The sequence below is a fragment of the Schistocerca serialis genome, chromosome 2 (assembly GCF_023864345.2).
Source record: "Schistocerca serialis cubense isolate TAMUIC-IGC-003099 chromosome 2, iqSchSeri2.2, whole genome shotgun sequence".
NCBI lineage: Eukaryota > Metazoa > Arthropoda > Insecta > Orthoptera > Acrididae > Schistocerca > Schistocerca serialis.
The window spans coordinates 352184228-352202184 of record NC_064639.1 but is presented as its reverse complement, the minus strand read 5'-3'; the positions used below and the strand labels follow the sequence as shown (position 1 = coordinate 352202184).

At 42.6% G+C, this 17957-nt stretch overlaps 1 pseudogene; it reads right to left on the bottom strand.

The window, feature by feature from the left end:
* Nucleotides 1-12321: 12321 nt before the first annotated feature.
* LOC126458926 (5S ribosomal RNA) lies at nt 12322-12439 on the bottom strand (annotated as a pseudogene).
* Between the last annotated feature and the right edge of the window lie 5518 nt (nt 12440-17957).

Sequence of the window (17957 nt, the reverse complement as noted above, 5' to 3'; positions counted from 1 at the left end):
GTCCATGGTTCATGGGGGGGGGGGGGGGGGCCCTTAGGTTAGTTAGGTTTAATTAGTTCTAAGTTCAAGGCGACTGATGACCTCAGAAATTAAGTCCCATAGTGCTCAGAGCCATTTGAACCTCGGGAAGCATAAGTACCGATCTCATTATTAATTGGTAACCTACGTGAATTAGCGTGTTATGAGCACCCAATAGACTAGCCAAAATACGGGCGCGATAAGTTGGCAGCCTGTCCCTTGATGGTGATCGTTAACAGCCAGTAGCATTCAGAATACTACGCTGCGATTCTTCTGCGTTCCAGATTTGTGCCACCCTAAGGGAGCCCAGAGTTGTGGCATTGTAACTGCTGACGATGTCTTTTGTCCATATGAGCTGATGAGTAATTAATTAATAATAGTAACTGTACTTATATTTGACTGCATTATACTATATGAGACGTGGTCACATATGTTTACTATAGGGAGCATAAATAATTTCTCGCTACTGACGAAGGCACGGCAGTAGTTGTACTAGTGCAGCATAGCGGACATCGATATGAGACCTGTTTAGCAGTAGAAATATTAGGCTTTCACATCTGTTTGTGACTTTCGAGTAGATATAGAAGGACATACCTATTTAGTGGCTTTAAGATGTCGGTGTTTGTATCTATAAATAGCATCTGATAGAAGTGTTATTCTTCTGATTTCGTCTCAAGAAATCTGCTATGGAAAGTAATCGTTTACCAGTGGAAGCGTATGGAGAACACACTGTTTCGGAAATAACGTGCACGGATCACTTGGATGATTCAAAGATAACGACTTTGAGGTTGCAGCGCAACAACACAGTGTCTAACATAAGAAATTTTCTCGGTATTAATGTTCTAATTTCGAGCAGTGGACTAATGTTTTCTGTTATCTGTTTTGCAAATATTTTCTTTTGAATGAACATGATTATGTAGTTTAAATACAGTATCTAAAAAAGACTTATGCAATACCATGCAGTGGAACACGCTGGTTTAGTAAGGGCGATCTGCTGTTGTAAACAGTCAAAGGGTATATTTGAAGTAGGGAACACTATGCTGAGTGCGGACGCGCACGATGCATTTGTGTCTGGCGCGAGCTCTTGTGCAGTGGAGTCTGACAGAAGTAGAGTCTGACAGAAGCGCTTGGGCGTAGTGTTTGCTAGCGGTATTTAGTGCAAGTGCACCAGAAGAGTTGTGTGTCATGGCCAGATATAAATGCGGTGTTAATTGGGGGGCAGTGCTAAAAGCATCAAGAGGAATTAATATGAAAGAAGAATACTAGGGTCCATAATCGTTTATTGTAAAGCGACGCTCGTAGAACCCTGTTGCCACGCGCTGTCAGAGACTATAACCTTAAGCAGCACCAGCAGGCACACACTGAAGTATGATCACACCAACTTTAATGTTTGGAAGTCTTATCAAGGTTAGCCAGCTAGTAGTTTCATTTTGTGAATAATTACCAACTTAACGTTAACGCTGTGTTACTACTGCTTAAACCTGTACAATTACCAGTGGGGTCCAGTCTGTCATTATTAATTAAAACTGAGTGGAAGGATCAAGCCGGCCGCGGTGGCCGTGCGGTTCTGGCGCTGCAGTCTGGAACCGCGGGACTGCTACGGTCGCAGGTTCGAGTCCTGCCTCGGGCATGGATGTGTGTGATGTCCTTAGGTTAGTTAGGTTTAAGTAGTTCTAAGTTCTAGGGGACTTGTGACCTAAGATGTTGAGTCCCATAGTGCTCAGAGCCATTTTGAGTGGAAGGATCAACAAACGAACTTGAACGGATGTCATGTGACGAAAAAAAAAAAAAAAAAGATGGCTAGAACGTCTGCTATGTAAGATCCCGGGTTCGAGTCCTGGTCGGGGCACACATTTTAAACTGTCCCCGTTGACTTGTATCAACGCCTGTATGCAGCTAGGGGGTATTAATTTCATAATCCACTTTGTTGCTAAGCAAAATCTTCATTTAAAAAACGGGTATTAATATTCAGTGATTATGAAAAAGTAATTTCAGTGATTTCTTTAAAGTTTGTTGTAGATAAGAATGTTTAATTTCTTTGTGTGACCAATATTTCTCCTATCATTTTCAAAATACGTAACAGTGTTATGCAAAAGTTAATCAGTAGTTATTTGATGAACGTGACGCGCTAATAAGACATATTTTGCTTAACAGAAAATATTTATTTAAGAACAGTTACAACAGTAAAAATATTGACAGTAATTAATATGGCAGGCTGCGCGAAGCTATTTATTACTCAAACTGAGTGTCAAAAAAATAGCAGTCAGTTGCATATGCTTAGCGCTGTTTGTGTTTATGATTTGACGATAAGATTTATTTAATGCTATTATCTGTGGCTTTGAATCTGAGCTCGAGTCAGCGTTGGTGTGCCCGTTCCTACCTGATTGTTTTGCGTTAACTACTTTGTAAAATACAAAACAAAAGGGAATACAAACGTCTCAAAAATGAGATTGACAGGAAGTGCAAAATGGCTAATCAGGGATGGCTAGAGGACAAATGTAAGGATGTAGAGGCTTGTCTCACTAGGGGTAAGATAGATACTGCCTACAGAAAAATTAAAGAGACCTTTGGAGAAAAGAGAGCCACTTGTATGAATATTAAGAGCTCAGATGGAAACCCAGTTCTAAGCAAAGAAGGGAAAGCAGAAAGGTGGAAGGAGTATATAGACGGTCTATACAAGGGCGATGTACTTGAGGACAATATTATGGAAATGGAAGAGGATGTAGATGAAGATGAAATGGGAGATATGATACTGCGTGAAGAATTTGACAGAGCACTAAAAGACCTGAGTCGAAACAAGGCCCCGGGAGTAGACAACATTCCGTTGGAACTACTGACGGCCTTGGGAGAGCCAGTCCTGACAAAACTCTACCATCTGGTGAGCAAGATGTATGAGACAGGCGAAATACCCTCAGACTTCAAGAAGAATATAATAATTCCAATACCAAAGAAACCAGGTGTTGACAGATGTGAAAATTACCGAACAATCAGTTTAATAAGTCACAGCTGCAAAATACTAACGCGAATTATTTACAGACGAATGGAAAAACTGATAGAAGCCGACCTCGGTAAAGATCAGTTTGGATTCCGCAGAAATGTTGGAACACGTGAGGCAATACTGACCCTACGACTTATCTTAGAAAATAGGTTAAGGAAAGGCAAACCTACATTTCTAGCATTTGTAGACTTAGAGAAAGATTTTGACAATGTTGACTGAAATACTCTCTTTCAAATTCTAAAGGTGGCAGGGGTAAAATACAGGGAGCGAAAGGCTATTTACAATTTGTACAGAAACCAGATGGCAGTTATAAGAGTCGAGGGGCATGAAAGGGAAGCAGCGGTTGGGAAGGGAGTGAGACAGGGTTGTAGCCTGTCCCCGATGTTATTCAATCTGTATATTGAACAAGCAGTAAAGGAAACAAAAGAAAAATTCGGAATAGGTTGGTTGGTTGGTTTGGGGGAAGAGACCAAACAGCGAGGTCATCGGTCTCATCGGATTAGGGAAGGACGGAGAAGGAAGTCGGCCGTGCCCTTCCCAAGGAACCATCCCGGCATTTGCCTGGAGTGATTTAGGGAAATCACGGAAAACCTAAATCAGGATGGCCGGACGCGGGATTGAACCGTCGTCCTCCCGAATGCGAGTCCAGTGTGCTAGCCACTGCGCCGCCTCACTCGGTCGGAATAGGTATTAAAGTCCATGGAGAAGAAATAAAAACTTTGAGGTTCGCCGATGACATTGTAATTCTGTCAGAGACAGCGAAAGACTTGGAAGAGCAGTTGAACGGAATGGACAGTGTCTTGAAAGGAGGATACAAGATGAACATCAACAAAAGCAAAACGAGAATAATGGAATGTAGTCGAATTAAGTCGGGTGATGCTGAGGGAATTAGATTAGGAAATGAGACACTTAAAGTAGTAAAGGAGTTTTGCTATTTGGGGAGTAAAATAACTGATGATGGTCGAAGTAGAGAGGATATAAAATGTAGACTGGCAATGGCAAGGAAAGCGTTTCTGAAGAAGAGAAATTTGTTAACATCGAGTATAGATTTAAGCGTCAGGAAGTCGTTTCTGAAAGTATTTGTATGGAGTGTAGCCATGTATGGAAGTGAAACATGGACGATAAATAGTTTGGACAAGAAGAGAATAGAAGCTTTAGAAATGTGGTGCTACAGAAGAATGCTGAAGATTAGATGGGTAGAACACATAACTAATGAGGAGGTATTGAATAGAATTGGGGAGAAGAGGAGCTTGTGGCACAACTTCACAATAAGAAGGGATCGGTTGCTAGGACATATTCTGAGGCATCAAGGGATCACCAATTTAGTATTGGAGGGCAGCGTGGAGGGTAAAAATCGTAGAGGGAGACCAAGAGATGAATACACTAAGCAGATTCAGAAGGATGTGGGTTGCAGTAAGTACTGGGAGATGAAGAAGCTTGCATAGTGCTGAGAGCCATTTGAACCATTTGTGTCAATGAGACTGACTGACAGCTTTAGGATGCAAATCGAATAACAATTTCGCAAGATCGATCCATTATGATTGCGGAATGATTGTCGAGTTCGACTGGTTGAGTTGGCGCTTTCGCACAAAGTAATTTGAAATTTCGACTAAACAGACGACCAAACTTGACTATTCGAACTGAATGTTAGGCATTCAGGTAGATCCAACACTCGATTACAGGACAGTTGTGTTTATGGCTAACTTCATAATCCTACCTGTTTGTAGGTTAAAACCATGCGAAATACTGACATTAAAGTTAGTATCCTCACAGTTCCAACAGCTGAAAAGGTCTCTCTCATACCCTGTGTACTCATGATTCCAATCGACTGACCCATTTATTTTTATTTATGTTTCGAATCAAGTTTCCGTTTGCAGTAACAATAAATAACGTCAGAGACAGGGGGCGGGAGAAGACGAACAGAGGAGGAGGGATGGAATGGATATAAAGAAGGGGAAGGAGGATATGGACAGAGAGATGAGGGAGCACAAGAGGGAGAGTGGCGGGAAGGTGATGGGCAGAGATACGGAGGAGGGTGATGAGGAGCTGGACGGAGATAGTGGGGAGGAGGAGGACGACAAAGAGAGGGGGATTGAGGGAAGTGATGGAGGAGGAAGGGGAGAAGGACGCATATCATAATTCCCATACATATTTAGCAATTGCGAAGCATTGCAAGGTTGGCTAGTATTTAGAAAATACGGATGACGAACCACAAGTCGCACGAATACTTGATTTGTACTGTATGTGGCCTGCGGGCCGCAGTTTGACGACCACTGGGCTATCGTGTTTGGCCGTGCCCTTGACAACACCGTAAATGAAGGTGCCTGCTTAACACGGTCTGTTCACCTATCTACAATGTATAGTGCATACATAACATAAGAACTGTTATCGTAAAAAAGCTCTTAACCGACAGGGACCGGAGACGGGTGTCACGCTTCGTCAATAACCGTTTTCAAATCCGACAGCTGCTGCTGGCAGAGAAGGCAGGTCCATGTCAACCAGTTTGAGAACGAACGTTGCTGAGGGAACTGCATAGAAATAAACGTTTGGCCCGGCTACCTCTGAAAAGGCCATTGCTCACAGCGGCATATACGCTGAGGTGACGAATGTCATGGGATACCGAAATGCATATATGCACATGGTGGTAGTATCGCGTACACAAGCTATAAAAGGACAGTGCACTGGCGGAGCAGTCAGTTGTGCTTAGATGATTCATGTGGAAAGGTGTCCGATATGGTTACTGCCGCACGACGGGAATTAATAGACTTTGAACTCGGAATTGTAGGTGGAGATAGACGCATGGGACACTCGATTTCGGAAATCGTTAGGGAATTCAATATTCCGAGATCCTTGGTGTCAAGAGTGTGCAGACATTTCAGTAGTTACGTCTCGCCGCGGAGAACACAGTGGTCGTCGGCCTTCACATAATGACCGAGAACGGCGGCGTTTGCCTAGAGTTATCAGTGCTAATAAACAAGAAACATTGCGCGCAATAACCGCAGAAATCAATGTGGGATTTACGACGAACGTACCCGTTAGGACAGTGATGCGAAATATGGCATTAATAGGCTATGGCAGCAGACGACGCACGTGAGTTTCTTTGCTATCAGCAAGGCGTCGGCTGCAGGACCTCTCCTGGTCTCGTAGCTACACTACTCGCCATTAAAATTGCTACACCACGAAGATGACGTGCTATAGACGTGAAATTTAATCGACAGGAAGAAGATGCTGTGATATGCAAATGATTAGCTTTTCAGAGTATTCAAACAAGGTTGGCGCCGGTGGCGACACCTACACCGTGCTGACATGAGGAAAGTTTCCAACCGATTTCTCATACACAAACAGCAGTTGACCGGCGTTGCCTGGTGAAACGTTGTTGTGATGCCTCTTGTAAGGAGGAGAAATGCGTACTATCACGTTTCCGACTTTGATAAAGGTCGGATTGAAGCCTATCGCGATTGCGGTTTATCGTATCACGATATTGCTGCTCGCGTTGGTCGAGATCCAATGACTGTTGGCAGAATATGGAATCGGTGGGTTCAGGAAGGTAATACGGAACGCTGTGCTGGATCCCAACGGCCTCGTATCACTAGCAGTCGAGATGACAGGCATCTTATCCGCATGGCTGTAACGGATCGTGCAGCCACGCCTCGATCCCTGAATCAACAGATCAACCACCTGCACGAACAGTTAGACGACGTTTGCAGCAGCATGGATTATCAGCTCAAAGACCGCGGCTGCGGTTACCCTTCACGCTGCATCACAGTCAGCAGCGCCTGCGATGGTGTACTCAACGACGAACCTGGGTGCACGAATGGCAAAACGTCATATTTTAGGATGAATCCAGATTCTGTTTACAGCATCATGATGGTGGCATCCGTGTTTGGCGACATCGCAGTGAACGCACATTGGAAGCGTGTATTCGTCATTGCCATACTGTCGTATCTCCCGGCGTGATGGTATGGGGTGCCATTGGTTACACGTCTCGGTCACCTCTTGTTCGCATTGACGGCACTTTGAACAGTGGACGTTACATATCAGATGTGTTACGACCCGTGGTCTACCCTTCATTCGATCCCTGCGAAACCCTACATTTCAACAGGATAACGCACGACCGCACGTTTCAGGTCCTGTACGGGTCTTTCTAGATACAGAAAATGTTCGACTGCTGCCCTGGCCAGCACATTCTCCAGATCTCTCACCAATTGAAAACGTCTGGTCAATGGTGGCCGAACAACTGGCTCGTCACAATACGCCAGTCACTACTCTTGATGAACTGTGGTATCGTGTTTGAGCTGCATGGGCAGCTGTACCTGTACACGCCATCCAAGCTCTGTTTGCCTCAATGCCCAGGCGTATCAAGGCCGTTATTACGGCCAGAGGTGGTTGTTCTGGGTACTGATTTCTCAGGATCTATGCACCCAAATTGCGTGAAAATGTAATCACATGTCAGTTCTAATATAATATTTTTGTCCAATAAATACCCGTTTTTCATCTGCATTTCTTCTTGGTGTAGCTATTTTAATGGCCAGTAGTGTATATTCGTTGGACCCTGGTCGACGGGAAACCGTGACCCAGTCAGACGACTCCTGATTTCAGTTGGTATGAGCTGATGGTAGGGTCCGAGTGTTCCGCAGACCCCAAGAGACTATGGATACAGGTTGCCAACAAGGCCCTATGCGAGCTGCTGGTGGCTTCCCAATGATGTGGCCTATGTTTACGTGGAACTGACTGGATCCTCTGGTCCAGCTGACCGGTCATTGACTGGAAATGAATATGTTCGGCTACTCGGAGACCATTTGCTGCCATTCATAGACTTGATTTTTCCAAACAACGATGCGGCACGTCACCGGGCTGCAATTGTCTGCGATTTGTTTGAAGAACATTCTGAACCGAGTAAATGGTTTGACCACCCATATCGCCCGACAAGAATCCCAACGAACATTAACGGGACATAATTGAGAGGTCAGATCGTACACAAAAGCCTGCACCGGCAAAACTTTCGCAGTTATTTATGACTATATAGGCAGAATGGCTCAATATTTCTGCAGGGAACGTCCAACGACTTGTTGAGTCCATGCCACATTGAGTTGCTACACTATTCCGGGCATAAGGAGGTCCGACACGATATTGGAAGGTATCCCATGACTTTTTGCCACGGTGTAAATCTGCACGTCTTCAGTGAACGAAGCAAAACACGGAAACTAGACAGTAACGGAAAAGAGGAGAAATTGTGGCTTGTCGGATCACTCTACACGCTTCCAGTCAAACGTTCCAAGCCGTCGAATACACGCATCATCCAGTAAGATTGGTTTGCGGGATTAAAGGGACCAGACTGCGACGGTCATCGGTCCCCATCCAGTAAGATGTTTACACTGCAGTTCGTGGAGGATACAGTTTAGGTTGGTGGATGTTCTGTGATTTTTAGGGTTATTTTTTGTAGCGTGACTTGGAAGCAAACATCCTGGTTACCGTGAACACAGGTAAGCTGTTTATTTCCACATACCCCTTTACCATGTTTTTCTCCTTCTTCTACACTTTCATAGTGTGGTGAATATGCTGTGGCTACCCCCGTCTTTGTAGATGACAACAGCTGTGTTCACAGAGATGCACTCATACGTTCCTGGTCTGACGACCATTCAGACACCCTGTCACACCTCGATTGTCCCACTAATCATTTACATCTTCATCTAAATATTCTACAATTCACGCTCAACCACCTGGCGGAGGATTTTTCAAAGCAGACTTTTCCCCGCCGTTCTACTCTCTAACAGCGCGTGGCAAAAATGAGCACTCCAATGTGAGTGAGTTGGCGTAAATAAAATAGTTTCGCATTCTGAGGTCAAAGTTGGTGATGGAAATTTCATGACAACATCTCGCCGCAACGAAAAACGCCTTTTCAAGAAGGACGTTATTCCATCAGACTGTGTTTTAAATTATTTTATTTGCTTTAATAGCTACGCGCACTGACCATTATGAAGTTCATCAATATTAATAGATCCATTGAAAAACGTCCTTATTTTATTGACTGGAACCTCAATTCGCTTATCATATACGTGATGCTTTCTCACCTATTTCGCAATAGTATAAAACGCACTCCCATTCTTTGAATTTTTTCTATGTCATCCGCCAATCCCAACTCGTGAGGATCCCGTACCGCACAGCAGTACTCTAGAAAACAATCGACAAACATAGGGTAGGCAGTCCCTTCAGTGCACTTGTTGCATCTTCAAAGTGTTCTGCCAATAAAACGCAGTCTTTGGCGTGCCTTCTCCATGTAATCGTTCCAATTTAAATTGTTCGTAAATGTAATTCCTAGGTATTTATTTCAACTGACAGCCTTTAAATTCGTGTGGTTTAATATGTAACCGAAATTTAACGGATTTATTTTAGTAATCATATGTATGACCTCACATTTTTCCATATTTGGAGTAAACTGCCCTTTTTCGCATCATACAAATATCGCGTCTAAGTCATTTTGCAATTGGTTTTGATCTTCTGGTGACTTAACTAGACAATAAATGACAGCATCGTCTGCAGAAAATGTAAGAGGGCTGCTCAGATTGTCTCTTAAGTCATTTATATACACCAGGAACAGCAAATGGCATGTATCACTTTCCTGGGGAAAACCAGCTGTCACCACTGTTTTACTCCACGACTTTCCATCAAATACTATGAACTGTTACCTTTCTTACAGGAAATCACGAATCCAGTAAAATAACTGTGACGATACTCCATATGTACGCAATTTGATTAGACGTCTCTTATGAGGAACAGTGTCAAAAGCCTTCTGAAAATCTAGTAATATGGAATCACTCATTACTTACTGGGAATAAAGAGCTAGTTGTGTTTCACAAAAACAATGTTTTCTGAATTTGTGCTATGTGTCAACAGACCCTTTTCCTTGTGTGATTAATGATGTTCGAACACAATATGTTTCCAAAATGCTACTGCAAATTGTAGTCAGTAGAACGGGTCTGTGATTCATCGGATTTCTCCTGTTTCCTTTCTTGAGTATTGGAGTGATCCGTGCAATTTCCGAGTTTTTAGGTTCGATTCTTTCGTCGGTCGAGCGGTTGTATAGGATCGTAAAGTATTGAGATATTATGTTAGCATATTCTGAATGAAACCTAATTGCTATACAGTCTGGAGCAGAAGACTTGCCTTTATTAAGTGATATAAGCTGCTTCGCTACACAGACAATGCCTGATTCTAAATTAGACTGGCAGCTATTCATGATTCCAATTATGGAATATTTACTTCATCCTCTTTGGTGAAGGAATTAAGGAACACTGTGTTTAATAGCTCCGCGTTAGTGGCACTGTCAACGATAATATTACCATTGGTATCGCGCAGTGAAGGTACTGATGGTTTTTTCTTGCTGGTGTACTTTATATATGAGCTGAAGATCTTCGGATTTTCTGCCAGATTTCGAGACGGAGTTTCGTTGGGTAAACAATTAAATGATTCCGCACTGAAGTCCTCCCTGAATTTCGAGCTTCAGTAAAACATCAGCAATGATAGAGATTTTGCATTCTTTTAAATTTGGCATGCTTCTTTCGTTGTTTCTACAACAGTCTTCTGACGTGTGGGGATCAGTACCATCACTAATTAATTAATTTGGTATAAACTCCTCAGCTACCACTGGTACTTTTTCTTTGAATTTAAGTCACTTCCAATTGTGATCCCAAGAAAATACCTGAGACTAATTGCAGCAGCAGTTGAAACATAGCAACCAACATTCTCGCAGTTTGGTAGTAATCCAGTCATATATGAGTGACCTCAGCTTGGTACGGAATGCGTGAAGGTACTTGTGGACTCTCTTCCTGCCGAACCATGCCCATTATCAAGGCTAGAGGCGATTTACACGGTATCAGCTTTACGTTTGCTGAAGTCGACTGAATTTTTGCCCACTGTGAGTATTAGGAAAAAAAGCGCAGCAGAGGCTCAATAACACAAAATAAGAAAAATTTGCAATCATGTGTCATCGATGTTGAGGTCAGAGACGGTTCACAAGGTCCCTCAAATGTACGCGAGCGCCCTCTCTCCCTACCCCCTCCCCCTCCAACTGTACACAGTGACAAAATCTGCCACACTATTATTCTTTATAGTTTCCAAGTATTTGTAATTTAATTATTTGATTCTGATAATTAGCATGTGATGTTGAAAGAAGGCTGCAATTCGGTATTCATTTTAAACGCCTCACGCACACAATGGTACGTGAAAACAGCTACTGAGTAATTGGGAGATCTGAGAAGATTGCGATCTTTTAGGTTTTACAGACTATGATTTTCTTAGTTTCAGACAAGATGGAGGGAAATGCTTTCACTAGGTTAAATAGTTTTGAACCTCTCTTTTTTCTGCAGGATCGTGTCTGTGTTTTTCTTGGCTGTTTGACGTTTTAGGTGTACACCAAGCAGTTGTAGACGTAATTTTTTCCCGGGTAGATCGGGTGAATTTCACTGATATCCAAATTGCTTTGATATGTACTATATATTTGTTAGTAGACTTATATATTTATCGTCCAACGTTGTCAAATAGGAGACACTTCCTTTGTGAAATTTGAGTTAATGAAGTTACCGGTTGATCTTGTTCAGAATTTCGCAGAACATCGGAGTCAGTTTAACTGACACTCTGCGACGAAGCTGTCGTCAGATGCGTAACTCTCGTTTGACATCCGTGTTCCACGGCTTATCCTGGCATTACACCGCTCATCAGCAGACTAGGCGCGGGAAAAACCGGCACTTTGACAGCTGTTAGTCAACATGTTTTCTCACCCGTAATTTGTACTCGGAAGCGTACTATTTATGTCGCAGAGTATCTAAATAATAAGTATCGAACGATGTACTCACGAAGTAAATGAATGCAGAATAGGGATAGAATAAGAAGATACGATGCAACAAGGAGCTTTACATGGTCGTTTACGTCACTAGTTTGCGATTTGACTTTCCCGGAGATTTCCCTTCACTTGCATAATTATAATCCAAGTCCGTCTTGCTATAATTCGTTGCCTCGAATTCAAATAAAGCAAACGGAAGTAGAGATTGGCAGATAACAATTGAACTGCAGGGCTCTTATGGCATCCATACTATACTATAATCCTCTAGAACAGGCCATCAAGGCCCAACGGGACGACCGGCCGCCGTGTCATCCTCAGCCCATAGGCGTCACTGGGTGCGGATATGGAGGGGCATGTGGTCAGCACACCGCTCTCCCGGCCGTATGTCTGTTTACGAGACAGGAGCCGCTACTTCTCAATCACGTAGCTCCTCAGTTTGCCTCACAAGGGCTGAGTGCACCCCGCTTGCCAACAGCGCTCGGCAGACCGGATGGTCATCCATCCAAGTGCTAGCCCTGCCCGACAGCGCTCAACTTCGGTGATCTGATGGGAACCGGTGTTACCACTGCGGCAAGGCCGTTGGCCCTTATGGCATGCATAACAGAGATAATTCGGAGGTATTTTTTTACCGTTTTACAACTTTCTGAGTTTCTTAGCGCTGATGGGAAAACTTGCTGGATGAATAACACCTGGTGGATACCTATGCTATAAGAGCGGTGGTTTGTAGAGTATAAGAATTATAACTCGGTATTTTTGAAACTGTAAATACCCTATAACCTCGCAATGACATGTTTGTACCTCTTCTTGAAAAAAATAATCCCTTGTCCTTGTCCTTTCTAAACACTCCAATCTACAAGATGTTTTTATAAAACCATTTTAGCTTCTCGGATGAAATGAGCTTTTCAATTTCGAACCATGGCCCTTGCTGCAATGGGGTAACTTGCATGCCTCAAAGATACGGATTGCCGTACCTACTGAGAGGCGAGACAGAGGGCAGCAGCCTTTTCAGTAGTTGCAAATTCAACAGTCTGTTGGATTGACTGATCTGGCCGTGTAAATTCAGCCAACATGGCCTTGCTGTGCTGGGTCTACGAACGACTGAAAGCAAGGGGAAACTACAGTCGTTATTTTTCCCGCGGGTGTGCAGCTCTACTGTGTGGTTAAAGAATGGTGGCATTGGGTAAAATATTCTTGAGGTAAAATAGTTCCTCACTGGGATCTCCGGATCGGGACTACTCAGGAGGATGTGTCATCAGGAAAAACAAAACTGTCAGTCTACGTGTCGGAGCATGGAATGTTAGATCCCTTAATCGCGCAAATATTTCAGAAGATTTAAGAAGCCGAATAGATAGGTTGAAGTTGGATGCAGCGGGAATTATTGACGTTCGGTGGCCGGTTGAACAGGACTTCTGGTCAGATGAGTTTGGGTTATAATTGCAAAACCAGGGGTAACTCAGGGGTAGGTTTAATAATGAATGAGAAAATAGGAATTCGGGCAAGCTATTAAGGGCAGCATAGTGAACGCATTATCGTGGCCAAGATAGACACGAAGCCGAAACACACAACAAGAGTACAACTTCAAATGCCGACTAGCTTCGCAAATGATCAAGAGATTGAAGACATATTCTATGTGATAGCAGCGCGGAGTGGCCGCGCCGTTAGAGGCGCCATGTCATGGATTGCGCGGCCCCTCTCGCCAGAGGTTCGAGTCGTCCCACGAGCATGGGTGTGTGTGTTGTTATTAGCATAAATTAGTTTAAGTTAGTTTAAGTAGTGTGTAAGTCTAGGGACCGATGACCTCAGCAGTTTGTTCCCTTAGGAATTCACATGCATTTGAACATTTTGTGATTTGATAAAAGAAATTACTCATATAGTTGAAGATGGAGAAAAATTTAATTTTGATGGGGAACTGGAATTCAATATCATGGACTGCAAGAAAAGGAAAAGGGTATGACAACATGAACGAGGGAAAACAATGAGAGAGGATGGTATCTAGTAGGAATTTGCAGACGGCATAATTTAATCATCGCATATATCTGGTTTAAAAGTCATGAAAGAAGGTTGTATACTTGCAAGAGGATGGTGTAAGGATTCAGGCAGTCGACGGGAAGTAGTGGTTGAGAACTGAGTGAAACAGCATTGTGGCCTACCAAGACATTGTTCACCCTGTACATTAAACAAGCAGTAAGAAATCCCAAAGAAAAAATAGGAGAAGGAATTAAAGTTCAAAGAGATTGTTTCGACGACGTTGTAATGGTGTCACAGACAGCAAAGGACTTGCAGGGCAGTTAAACGGAATGAACAGTGTGTTAAATGAAGGATTTAAAATGAACTTAAACAGAAGCAAAAAGGAAGTGTAATAGAATGTAATCGAATTAAATCAGGCGATGCCGAGGGAATTAGATTAGGAAACGAGACACTAGAAGTAGCAAAAGAGTTTTGCTATTTGGGCAGTAAAATAACTGTTGATAGCGGTAACAGAAAGAATATAAAATGCACACTGAAATGGAAAAGAAGCTTTTCTGAAGGAGAGAAATTTGTTAACATAGAATATAGATTTAAGTGTTAACAAGTCTTTTCTGAAGGTCACAGTTGTAGCTTTGTATGGAAGTGAAACGTGGACGATAAACAGGCCAGTGAAGAAGAGAGCAGAAGCTTTTGAATTGTGCTGTAACAGAGGAATGCTGAAGATTTGATCGCTAGATCATGTAACGAATGAGGAGGTACTGAATATTACTAGGAGGAAAATAAATTTGTGGCATAACTTGAGTAAAGGAAGGGATCGGGTGACAGGACGCATTCCTAGACATCGAGGGATCACCAGTATACTATTGGAGGAAACTGCGGGGGTAAAACTGTAGAGGGAAACCATGAGACGAATATAGTAAGAAGGTTCAAAAGGATGTACGTTACAGTAGTTATTCGGAGATGAAGAGCCGTGCGCAGGATAGAGTAGCGTCGAGAGCTGCACCAAACCAGTCTTCGGACTGGAGACCTCAATAATGACGGCGAAAAAGGATGAAAAGAGAGAGAGAGAGAGAGAGAGGGAGGGAGAAAGAGAGAAACGGGGAGAAATGAGATAGAGAGAAACACTTTCTTGTGGGTCACCAGAAAACTGGTTTGATACGAGGCACAATAATTTCGTTTTATTTCCTATGACAATCTGTTCATCTTATAATAGCATAATAGCACTTACATCACATTAATTCAATTATTTGTTAGATTTATTCCAGTCTTCTCCAAACGTTAACCTGACTCAATGAAGGGCGTGAGGGAATCCCGATCTACCTGAATTGGCAGCCACTTCAAGAAGACGCCAGCTATTCCGCAAAAAAATACTTACAGTATAACAAAAAATTAGAGTAATTGCAACCCTCACACAGGCATTTCAGCAGTCGTTCTTCCCGCGAATTTGACGGGTACAAACCCAAAAGCACCTTTTACACCACAGCGAATGGAAGCGAACACAAGCGAATGCGTATACAGACACAGTTCGCCGGTGTTCACTACCATTCGCTTGTATCTCTGAACAATCGTTCACACTAGAGGCAACGGAAGCGAACATGAGATGATAAACATAGCCTATGAGTACTGCGTTATGTTTGGTGGCGCTAATGAGATATAATGGAATATCGTTAGAGCCACGATGCAAAACTCTGATCTTCAGATTATTTTCTGTGGGAGCGCACTGTTTTTGGCGAAGCAAAGGAAAGAATTTAGGTATCTCCATTTATACGTAAAAAGCAAATGCGTTCAAATGGTGCACTTAACACTGTATTGCAACTCCAGCTTTCCTTAGCATTAGTCCAAAGCTTTGTACATACGTCGGTTGACGCTTCCTGCTGGCTCCTCATTAAAATTAAGGAGGAATTTTAGGGGCAGAACACTAATTACCGACGACCAACGTAACCTGAAGAAAGGTTAGATTCTTACACCATGGTTATTAGCAACCAGAGACACTTGCGTTAGTGATTTCTTCCGCATTTCAAGAGAATCTGTATGATAGGTAGTTACTGATTTTTGCAGTGTCATATGCGAAGCACTTCAAGGATTTTATTAAAGTACGTATAAGGAAGATAATGCCAATAAAATGTGATTAATGAGTTATGAAAAGCCGGCCGTTGTGGCAGAGCGGTTCTAGGCACTTCAGTCCGGAACCACGCTGCTGCTACGGTTGCAGGTTCGAATCCTGCCTCGGGCATCGATGTGTGTGGTGCCCTTAGGTTGGTAAGGATTAAGTAGTTCTAAGTCTAGGGGACTGATGACCTCAGATGTTAAGTCCCATAGTGCTCAGAGCCATTTGAACCTTTTTTTTTTGCATATGTCCTGTGATGCAGGCTACTCGATAAAGTATGCTGCAGAGATTGTCAGAAAGAAGATAGCGTAATCCCTGATAAATCTGTATCATAACACTGATACATCAGCGATGTAATGACAGATACAATGAATGTAAGCAACGAGAATAATCAGGCTTTAATTTTGATCAGTATAATAGTACAAATAATCAGGCTTTAATTTTCATCAGTATGATAGTACATATATATTCTCCCTTTTTATTTTCAAGGAAATTTACTGGCTATTGTTTTTTTACCACAACTAATTACTAAGCTTCTACTTGGTTACTTATTTCCCGTGTGATACGAACAACTATGACTTTACCACCTTCCTCACGTTTCCAATAGGACCTCTGAATTCTTCGGCAGTTTTCTGCCAACATATTTCTTTTCCTTCGGCATATCAGAAGAGACGCAGACAGGTGTTTTCACATTACAAGAGGGGCAAGAAAGATATGTCTGTACAGCGTGGCGTATTGAGGTTATTCTGTGCTGGCGATTGTTTTCTCTAATCGAATGTCGTATTTCCACATCGGTCTCGTTAACTTCACGCTGTGAGTGAGACTGATTTTGTATTTGCCATACGAAAAATTATTTTATTATTGTTCCGATGGGAGCGTTATTGATTTTGTAATTTCATGTGCACAGAAAATTGTAATTGCAAAATTTTCAAAATTTTCATAGATAGTATTGCAGTGAATAAATTCTAGCGTGTTTTTTTTTTGTGATGGCAGTGCTCGTTGATTAAGATTTAATAGAGTCCTAATGTAAGTAATCTTTAATTAAGCCAAAGAGTTGTTTTCTCATTTTTTCTTGTTCTAAGTGGTTATTTGTGGAAGCTATTCTCGTTTGCCATTTTAGTGCCCGGGGCCCTTGGCCACATATTACGAACTATTGTTGTTGTTGGCCAGTTTTTCTTACTGGGCCGTAGTATAATTTAGATTTTGTTACATTGTGCTTAAGGTATTTTACGTTGTTATTCTCTCATTTCAGGTCTTGCCTTCAAGAACTGGAATTGGTCTGCACGTTCAGGTCAGTTGTACTACTCATTGTCAATTGTCAAAGATATTTTATGTTGAATTGTCAAAGATATTTTATGTTGAATAAATTGTTTTTAAAACTGAGTCCACGTCTGTACAATTCCTACTCTGTACAACCCACAGTCAGAATCCCACTCCACTCAAATCCTACGCACGGGGTCTCGGGTTCGATTCCCGGCGGGGTCAGGGATTTTCATCTGCCTCGAGATGACTGGGTGTTTGTGTTGTCCTCATCATTTCATCATCAATCTTGAATGTGGCGAGTTTGGACTGAGCAAAGGTTGGGAATTCGTACGGGCGCTGATAACCGCGCAGTTGAGCGCCCCACAAACCAAACATCATCATCATCAAATCCTACGCTACACTGTCGCAAAAAAAAAAAAAAAAAAAAAATAAAAAAATACTTTTAAGGCGGTCCTAAATTAGTCTAGTGAAACTGTAAAACATGAAGAGTAAACCGTACACCACCAGCAGTAGTCCTTTCCCAACTTTCCTGTCTCTCGTGCCACCCTGCCCCGCGCTGGCTGCTACAGAAATACGGCAGCGCTACTCAGTCGGTGCTGGAGTACTGTCGCTGTTAATACATACCGCTAAACCGATATCGCGCTAGACCTATTTGGGACAGCTCTATCGGGTGGGTACACAAAATTCAACTTTAAACATCATTTTGCTTGTAGTGGGAAACAAACTAACGCTTACCGTTGACTCTGGGTGTCACATGAAAAATA